The following is a 10,830-nucleotide window of genomic DNA, read 5'->3' as shown; positions in this document are numbered from 1 at the left end:
AGATGTTGATGAGACACGCTATAGAGGGATGATTGGATTTTTGATGTATCTAATCTCCTCAAGGCCTGATATCATCCAAAGTGTTGGAGTTTGCTCAAGGTTTCAATCAAAACCTAAGGAGTCCCATCTCTCAGCTGTCAAGAGGATCATCCGATATGTGCTTGGTACCACTGATTATGGTTTATGGTTTCCTAAGACTGATTCATTTCAATTAGTGGGTTTCTGTGATGCAAATTTTGCTGGGAACAGGATTGATAGACGAAGCACAAGTGGCATGTGCTATTTTCTTGGAAAATCTCTCATTGTTTGGTCTAGCAAGAAGCAGGCTACAGTGGCACTTTCAACAGCCGAAGCTGAGTATCTTGCAGCCTCCTCCTGTTGTTCTCAATTATTATGGTTGAAAACTCAACTAGATGACTATAAACTAAATCTCTCTAATATTCTATTATTTTGTGACAACATGAGTGCTATTAACATTTCCAAAAACCCTGTTTTGCTTCATCTTTATTTTCTTAATGATTCTGATAATGAGATCTTTTGTGTTTTGTCTCATAAATCGCGGTGATTTTTTTTTTGGCAAATGAAGAGTAAACTTCATTAAGTCACTATGAAGCTACTAGATTCAATTTTGACCATAATGAATGATGGGCATCAAGTGCTGAAGCAGTCTCTGGAACCATGGGCTTTCCCTTATTAAAAACTTCGAGGCGTTTTCAATTTTTTTATGACTAAAAGTGGGCTTTCAAATTTTTTTTTACTTAAACTTCAATTTTTTGTCAGTCTCAATTTTTTTGGCATTTGCACTTTGTTTAATTGGGCTTCACTTCATTTGCATCCTTTTATTAACTTCCACCTTTGCTTGCTTTTCACCCTTATTTCAAACGTACGAAGGTTACAGCTGTAACTTTCAAAACGTTTTCAAAGTTTGGATTTTCATCTTTTCAAGGTGAAACCTTTACAATTATTTAAGCCTATATTAACTTTCTACTACATGCATCCTTTCACACTACTCTCTCCACTCTTTTATCTTCTTCAAACCAGTTCTCTATAAAATGGCACGAAAGAAAAGAGCAGTTTGCAGAGGATCACATAGTGGCCACCATCGTTCTGATCACACACACTCTTCTCCTCACAATCACCTACTCATTCTTCACCTCCATCACCACCAAACCCTTCTCCTGACATGGCCCGCACTAAGACCACTGCTCGCCGCCCTGGCGTTGCTCCTCGCCCTTCTCCTCCTCCTCCGCCAAACACCTTTCAGCCTAGTTCATCCAAACCCAGTTCTTCCAGAGGAAATAGGCCTCTTCACGAAGACGAAGAGCATTCCCCCACTCAGACTCGCCATACTCACGGTACAGTCATTGACTTTTATCTTCGTCCTATTGCTGAACCTAGACTCTCCAATCCTATTACTTACAAGTCCTTTTATGCTGATTTTCCTAAAGAGTCTTATGATCGTCGCCGTTTTCAATCTCTCATGAACTACTTGTTTTTCTGCAAAGATGTTTACAAGCGTACTCTCTGTCCCTCTAAGCTTGTCAACCTAGAGAAACTCCGTAGGAAAGGCCTGAACTTTACCCCATTATTTGCATGTTAAGGTTGGACACTCATACTGTCCATCAAAGAGAAAATTTACCCTAATTTGGTAAAACATTTCTATAGCAACATGTCCTACAAAGAAGGAAGAATCGCTTCTTTTGTTAAAGGCAAAGTGATCATTCTTGAAAAATATCACCTAGGCAAAGCCCTAGATTACCAGGACCGAGGACCTGATGTCTACACCTCTGGTAAGTGGGACGAAACGCTGAATGTCTCTTACTTTGAGGCCCAAAGCACTGTCTGCATCAATATCCCTCTCCTTGAAGGTAACACTCCTACTCATAAATCTCTTGGTCCAGTCCGTGCCCAGTTGCATCGGATTGTAAATCACATCATCTTACCTCAGAGCGGCTCTTTTCAACGTGTCTCATTTTGTGACACACTGGTTTTGTATACACTGCTTTCAAAAATCCCCATTTCTTTTGCTTACTTTCTTGTAAGACATATGTATGCTTGTGTCAGTACCAAAAATGCATTACCCTATGGCATGATTCTTACAAAAAAATTTTAATATTACAATGTTGATTTTGGGGCTGAAATTGCAAAAGATTGTAACTCATATATCAAAGGGGGTGGTGTAGTAAAGAAAATAGCTCCCAGGCGTCGCCGAACTGATGACAGCACTGATGTTCCCTCTGTTGATGAGAATCCTCTGATCCCCCTTCCACCTCCACTACGATCAAGGTCATGACCCGCATTCTAAAGAATGTGCTTGAAAAATTCATCAATCTGACAGACCTTTTTCTCCATCATGGTGCTGAGCGCAAAAGGAACCAAGTTTTGGAGGAAAATGCTCTCAAGAAAACCAAAGGAAGGATTCGCATTCTGAGGGACTTTGTGGAGGATGTCGAGGTTGGCCTCACAACATCTGACAATGAGGGAGAGGACGATGGAACCTCTGATAAATCCAACTCTGATGCCTAGCTCATTTTATCTCATCTGTGCTTATGACTTAGTTTACTTTTGAACTTGTTTATTTATTTCGGATGACTGTAAAGACCTTACCTACTCTGCTACTTACACTATATGCACTAGCCACTAACAAATTTTGTGCAGATTTTTTTCCTTTCTTCCCTTGATGACAAAAGGGGGAGAAAAGAAAAGGAATGTTGGCTTTAGCTTAGGGGTTAATAGTAATAGTTAAGAACAATGATTTGTGGTGCTATATTTTATCCTGTGTTGTGCTTAGTGTTAATTGCTCTGTTCTTTCATTACTGTGATATATTGTTTGAAAATATTGGTCTTGACTGTTTTTAAGTTTTGTCCAGGTAAAGATGTAACCCATGATCAAGGGGGAGTAATGCTAGCAGTGAGGGGGAGCAACTCACAATCCAAAGGTCATCAAAGGAAAGTGTTCTTAACTCATTCAAGTTAGTTTTTAATTTCCCTATTTTATCATGTTTGTCATCAAGGGGAAGATTGTTGAGCCTAGTTTGATTTTGGGTAAATTTATGATGACAAATATTCATTTGGGTTGAAAGCCCAATATTGTTTAATGTGTGGTTTAGTGATGCAGGTCCATATGTCCAAGTTTATATTGCTTCAGTCCAAGTCCAGCAAGTGCTTCAACAATGAAAAAGAGCCAAAGCTCATCCTCATAGCAACGTTCAGAAATAAAATGGTTATATGTTTTGCTAAATGCTAAAGGAGGACAGCTGTATCATGCAAGGACATGTGTGGCTCTGTAAAAGTAAGAAAGGACACTAGGACAACCACTAACCCAAGGACATCAGCTGAGCAATACTAGGATCGTGGTTGAGCAAAACACAAACGAGTAAAGAGCACACAGCAGCAGCAGCAGCAGCAGCAAAAAAATGGAGCAGAATGCAAAAGAAGAGCATGCCAAGGAAGAAAGCAAGGAAAAGGACCACAGAGGTGGTGGACGAGCTCCTCCAGCAGCAAGGGTAGTGGAGCATGATGAAGAACGACAGCTTGCTAGCTGTGCCAGCCCCAACGGGCAGCAAGGACAAGCAAAAAGATGAAGCTACAATGAAGCCAAGTTGAAGATATATAACAAGCCTCATCCCACCATTTCAAGTTAAGAAAAAGAAAGCACACATACAGAGCACCATCTCATACATTGAGCTAGAATCTTTTTCTTCTACTCAAGCTTAATTTTGATCTTTGTGTTATGGCTATCTTGCGTTATTTTCTGTTTTGAAAAGGCAATTATGTGAGGTTCAAAAGCCAAGAGAGAAAAGGCAAGAGTGATACAAAATAGCCACTGATTTCTGATGTAATTTGGATTTATGAAATAGGATTAGTTCTCCTTGCCAAGTTGGGTTAGCACTTGGTGAGATTGAATCTGTTTAGATTTTCCTTTCAAGTTGGGACAGCACTTTGGAGTTGCTAAGCTTTGGTGAAGAAAGCTTAGGGGTAGATACTAGTTGAATTAGGGAGTAATTCAATAGTATTGGTGTATGTAACCTGAGAATTATAGTGAAAATTCCACCATGGTTTGTGGTGGAGACTAGACGTAGGATTCATGGCATTGAGAATCCGAATCAGGATACATGATGGCCTCTTTCTCCTCTTCTCTTCTCTTTCTATGTTCTGCGTAATTGCGTATGAGATAATTTCAAATAATCTCTTATAACTCGAACTACTGATAAAACAGAGTTTGAAACTTTAAATTTTAAGCTAACTTAATTCAACCCCTTCTTAAGTTCAACTAGAACCATCAACTTTCTTTTTTCTTTTGTTCTATATACTTCGGTGGTGATAAGGGTGAATGATTAGTAAGCTTATATATTTAATAAGTGAATGATAATAATGATAATAATAGTTTATATTTTTTGAAATATTTTATTATAATTAAAATTATTTAAAAATCTTAATAAATTTTAAATTTAAAATATCATAAAATTTAATTTAATTACTTTTAAAAAAAATAAATCATAATTAACTTATTATTTAATGTTCAAAAATTCGGGGTGTTATATCCCACCCACCTTATAAAAATTTTCATCCTCAAAAATTGTTATATTGAAATAAATTTAAACTCAAACTAAAGAAAATAAGGTCCATGAAGAGAAGTACAAGAATATCAAAGATAATGTTTGGAAGAGGTCAGGTAGGCAATTAGGTTTGCAGGCAAATAAAGGTATATGGGGACAATTAGGGCTGGAAGTGAGCCGAGCTGAGTCGAGCTAGACCAAGCTCAAGCTCGGCTCACGAAAATTGAGCTTGGCTCACGGTTCGACTCATTAACAATCGAGCTTATTTCTTAAGCTCAAGCTCGGCTCACCAAAAGCTCACGAGCTGGCTCAAATAAGAAAAACATAGATACATAATCTATAATTTTATATCAATAAATTATAACTATATATTTTTAAAAATATTTGAAAAGATCAATTTTATATATTGTTTATCTATCAATAAATTATAAATTTTTTATTTATGTCCTATATTAAAATTATATGTAAAAAATAAATATAAATATTAAATAATTAAGATTGTTATATATATATATAATCGAGCTAGCTCACGAGCTAATGAGCTGAGCTTATCCAAGCTCAAGTTTGCCTCATTTAATTTATGAGCTCAATTTCAGACTCAAGCTTGGCTCACGAGCTCACGAGCTTAGCTTATCGAGCTATTAACGAGTCGAGCTCGAGCTGGCTCATGAGCTGGCTTGACTCACTTCCAGCTCTAGGGACAATAAGGTTTGGTCAAGAAATAATAAGATCACATTCTGAGAAAATTTAAGGCAAGAATTCCAATGAAGACAACCATGGTGCAAATTTTATATTTTTGGATTCTACTTTGAGTTGTTGTATTTTATAATGATTTCAGGTATTTTCTGTCTGAATTTGAGGAGTTTTGACAAAGTCTGATTCAGAAACAGAGAAAGGACTGCAGATGTTGTCAGATTCTGACCTCCATGCACTCGAAGGAGCATTTCTGGAGCTACAGAAGTCCAAATAGTGCGCTCTCAACGGTTATGGAAAGCTAATATCCAGAGCTTTCTAGAAATATACAATAGTCTATACTTTGTTTTAAAAATGAAGGCCAAAAATTGGCGTTTAACACCAACCACCAGCCCCATTCCTGGCGTCCAACGCTCAGAAGGGAGTAGCTGGCGTCCAGCTCCCATTCAGGAGTTCAAAGCTAGTGTTGGACGCCCAAAAGGGAGCATTAACTCATGGCTCCACTCAAGCTCAGCCCAAACACTCACCAAGTGGGCCCGGAAAGTGAATTTTCGCACTACAAGACTAGTTTATCTTATTTTCTGTAATTCTTAGTTAGCAGACTAGTATATATAGAACAAAGATCACCCTTGTTAGAGATCTTTGCCCATTCGAACCTTTTATTATTATTTTCTGTACAGTATGAGTCACTAACCTCCTAGGTTAAGGCTAGGAGCTCTGCTGATTCTTATGGATTAATAATATTACTATTCTATTTCAATCTATGCTTGATTCTATTCTAAGATGTATCTTCGTTCTTCATCCTAATGGATTAGGAGTGTAACTTGACCGTCATTCCTATTCACATGGGTTCTTGCGAGTCCTTGATGGGATAGTATTGAACCACAAGCTTGATTATACATATCTTAGACGGCTAATCCACGACTTTGTTGGGGACTTCTCGAGACATCAGTTCAGCAGAGGTATGGGGCGATTAGGGCCTTTGTGGTATAGGCTAGAACCAAGATGCAGCATTCTCTGATCCGGAATATTTGACATTTTCTGTGGTGCTTTGAATAGGACCACCAAGGGAATGGACTGCTAGAGCTTCACCTCCGTTCAAATTGGATGACCACTGACCCGACGTTTGATTTGAAACAGAGGAGATTAATGACCGTTGACCCGACGTTAATCATATACAGCCTGCCATGGAATGAATCAATCAGAAGTTGGAGTAGATGATGAGAAAAGTTAATCCAGAAGGAAGAATCATCTCCGAAGTCTCAACGGTTCTCATACCATTGATTTCACACCTATTTAGTAACGTTTTATTTATTTATCTGTTTTGTGTGTTTCTTGTGATAACTATATTTTCTATCCGCCCGACTAAGGTCTGCAAGGTAACCATTGCTTGCTCAAACCAACAATCTCCATGGGATCGACCCTCACTCTCCTGAGGTATTACTTGGACAACCCGGTGCACTTACCGGTCTATCTGTGCGAATACTGCGGACCCAGTTTCACGCATCAGTCATCGTCCCCAGCAACCCCCTGCTGCATAATCTCTTGCGAGACCGTCTGCGAGCTGGGAATAGGAGTCACCAGAGGAGTCAACTGGGAAGATCCCTCAACACCAACCTCCAGAACATCAAGGAAAGCAGCCTTCAGTTGCCACAGAGTCGTCAATTCATCAGCCATTCCAACTACAATACAAAGCAAACAAGAAAAATGATAAGTTACAAGATCGGTTAACCAATAAGGGAAAAACTCAAAGAAAAACAAGAAGACCTACCAACATAAGATCTTCCCGCCTCGGGATCCCCCATCACGTCGCGAACGTTCAGTGGTCGGTCCCCAAATAGCACCCACAAGACGTCGATGATCTCCTTACTTTCTGGAGACAGCCCCTAATAAGTCACCCTCGTCATGTAGGAAGCCTCGGCCCCAAAATTCCAATAAGGGCAAATCAGGCGCTCCTCCTCCGGTGAAAGCCAAAAGGGGCGACAACCCTCAACAGGATGAACCTTAAAATACTCTGACTTGAACCCATGAAAAGAATCTTCGAACAAGTAAAAAATTTGGCGATTCGTCTGAGCTCGAGAAGAGATGTACCCTTTCCTATGTTTCCCTTCCTTATGCTGAATAGTCAACAAAAAGAGAAATGAGAAGACTTCAACCCGAGCTGGAATCTCCAAAAATTTACACACCAACTCGAATGACCAAATAGCCGCTTAGCTATTCGGATGTAGTTTAGAAGGGCCATTTGAAACTAAAAAAAGGCATCCGAATCCCTATCTTAGTAAACAATGGTACATGCACCCAAATCCAATCCAAGACATGAGGGGAATGCAAGTTGAGATAGCAGACCCTCTTGTTTTCGTTGGCGAGCACCAACTCGTACTGACCCGTTGCCTCACCACCTCCTAACACGGCTCCTTCATCACAAAGCCTCTGGAGGTCCTGCTCATCTAGTCGAGAAGGCATGCCCGAGACTTCAGACGTTACCCAATGGTAACGGTTCGGCACGCCCCCTACCAAAAAGATAGGACCCGGATTCTCCTGGACTCCCCTCCGTCGCACCATACCTATATCCAAATAGGTGCATCGTTGTCAGCCCACTACCTAGAAACACAGAAATAAAAAAATCTGCTACCCATATCAGACAACTACCAAAACCTCTGTTGAAAACCTAAAAGGCTACACCTAAAACGTAGTAACTGTCCCCTATATTTCCCTTCTTCGCCATGAAGCAAACAAACCAAAAAGGACAATGCAAGAAGTAGGAAACAAGTAAACAAAATCAAAGAGACGAGGAAGATGGAAGCACCAACCTAATTTCAGAAAGTAGTAGCAGAACGAAAGAAGAATCAAACGCGACGAAGCCCTTCAAGAAAATCAACCAACTAATGAAACAGAGCACTGGAGAAGGACGCAGGGAATGTTCGCACAGAAGTAGTTAAAATGGAGAAAGAAGGAAAAAAAGGGCGGTTATGGTAAGAAGACGAAGGGAATAAAAAGAAAAACCCCAAACATTTCAAATAGCAAAAGACAAAAGGGTAAAAAAGAAAATACGCAACCTCTCTCTTCTCATTAAGCATCATTATGACACCTTGAAAATCGCAACGGACAATAGAAAAAGCAACATGCAGGAGACAGGACGGCGGACGGTGAAGAGCCTCGCGGGTTCCCAAGGTCCTCAACAAACACGGCAATCACGCCACACCCTCCATGGCGTAAAACCCGTGAGACCCCATCACAACGAAACAAGCTTATTCAGCGATGAGACTAAGCAAGCATACTCTGCTGCTCAGGGACAACTGTTCCAGACTTGATCCTTGGGTCCCAAATTAGAGCATATACGACCCGGTTATCCGGCGGCCCAGAACGGCCTGGTAGCCGCAAACCCCTAACCAACACTCAAGTTCAAATATTTCTCTCATCTTAAACCGATAAAATAAGATAAGATAACAACACAAACTATATAAGGGAGCCAAAACCTCCCCCAAGTACGTTACACACATTTCTAACCCTCACATGTGCCTCTTAGATCCATTCTGACTTAGGCGTCGAAATGTCTTTGCAAGTACCACCTCTACCACTCCAAGAGATCTGACTCGTCATCACCAAAGCCAGCTAATCTCCATCCTATCTCAACTCGTATTAGTGACATCTTATATAAAAGCTAAATTCACCATTTATTCCATAAATTACTCATTTAATTTGATATTTGTAATCATATAATAATTATGCACTCATAAATCTAATTAAGTTTGTCATAAAAAAGAACACTGTTAATTTTTTAGTGAAGTTACATATATTTTCTTATTGATCAGAAATAAATTTACTCAAGTAATCTAATTAAGTTTGTCATACAAAAAAAAAACAATGTTAATTTTTTATTGAAGGTTATACATATTATTGATTAGGAGAAAAAATATTTATGGCTCTAATATATGTTGACTATATTGATAAATTTAACATGAATTATGCTCCTTTCTATATTAAATATATAAGTAGTGTTTATTTTTAAATTTTGTTTTTCTACAAATAAATATTCATTTAGAATTGATTGAACATCACTCCTTTTCTTTTGTCAGTTATATCTACTTATATATAGTCCTTATTAAGAGTACTCTAATCAATCTTAAAATAAGTGATGAGAGAGAACAAATGGATAAAATAAATAGAGAGAGACTCATTAATTACCGAGTTAAATTAGTATAGAAGTTAATTTTGTAATCCTTTTATAATTTCCATAATTCCAACAATTTAATTTTTTTAATTTAATTGAAAAAATTTTAAGATGAACACTTATTTGAGAGAGGAAAGAGTAACAACTTGTTTAGTTACTTTTTTATGTATTTAATTTGAATTATTTAATCTAACGTGCTTTTGGTAGTTACACATACATTATTTGATAATGAAAAATTGGACCCTTATTGATAAATTTCTAATAGCAAAAATGCTATTGTTAGTGTTTGCTGTGACTGTTTCATTCATTTTCTAAAGCAACTGATCTAATCCTAATAATCATGTTTAATTAAAACTAATGAATATATAATGCTCCAAACGATAAGAACATGATGCTATAAGGTACATGCACAATTATTTAATACGTAATGTCATTTTCCTATATTGATTATTTAATGACAAATCAATAATAATTGGTGATGTTTAATTGAATACTACATACTCCATATGACTATAATGCCCCACTTTTTATTGTTAATGTAAATGTTAATGTTGAATTAATATATATATTTGTGTATACGTAGCATAATTGTTGTTATAATTATATTTTGTTATTGTAAAATATAATAAGGTTTCAAAATATCTAATTACAAATTAAAATACTAAAATAATAGTTTAAATAATAACATATAATTTAAAATTTAATTTTTTATATTTCATATTTTAAAACCTTGACAATATAATTAAAATGTCTTTTTTTTTGTATATGTCGTTAAACAATCATTTAAAACTCAACTTTCATACAATTAACTCTCGACGATATTCATATTTGAAAAAATTCATTTAATTAGTGTAGTTATTATGAAAAAAAACTAAAGCTAATTTTAAAACAAGAAATACAAATAGATAGATAATATTCTTTCGAGTCGATTTTTAAGAAAGAACATCAATCTTATTTAAATTTGAAACTTGATCATTATAATGGATATCTAATATGAAGTTCTCAAATTGGCTATTAAGTATCGAAAGTTGAATAAAAAATTATTGTAGGGTCAAATTTAATAATTTAATGAGGGCAAATAAATATTATTATTATATACTACTCAATAAAATTTCAAATTGTAGTGGGGACACTTACCTCCACACCCTAAAAAGTGGATCCGTCCCTGCATGCAAAGCTTTAATAATGACGGTTTATAGCTAGTTATTAATGGATTGTTTTGTATTCAAAATGGAGTTTGAATCTTAGATTGTTTTATAGCAGGATTAACTCATTTACTCTATTAAATTCAAATTTTTGTGAGAATCAAATTGGTCAATAAATTGGTGAAATGACCGGTTCAATAATTTAGTGGTCTAACCATAATTCAATTGGAATTTAATTGATTTAATTCAATATAAAATAAAA

This window comes from Arachis ipaensis, chromosome B09, assembly GCF_000816755.2.
Source record: "Arachis ipaensis cultivar K30076 chromosome B09, Araip1.1, whole genome shotgun sequence".
Classification (NCBI taxonomy): Eukaryota; Viridiplantae; Streptophyta; class Magnoliopsida; order Fabales; family Fabaceae; genus Arachis; species Arachis ipaensis.
Note: the sequence above shows the minus strand (reverse complement) of the source record.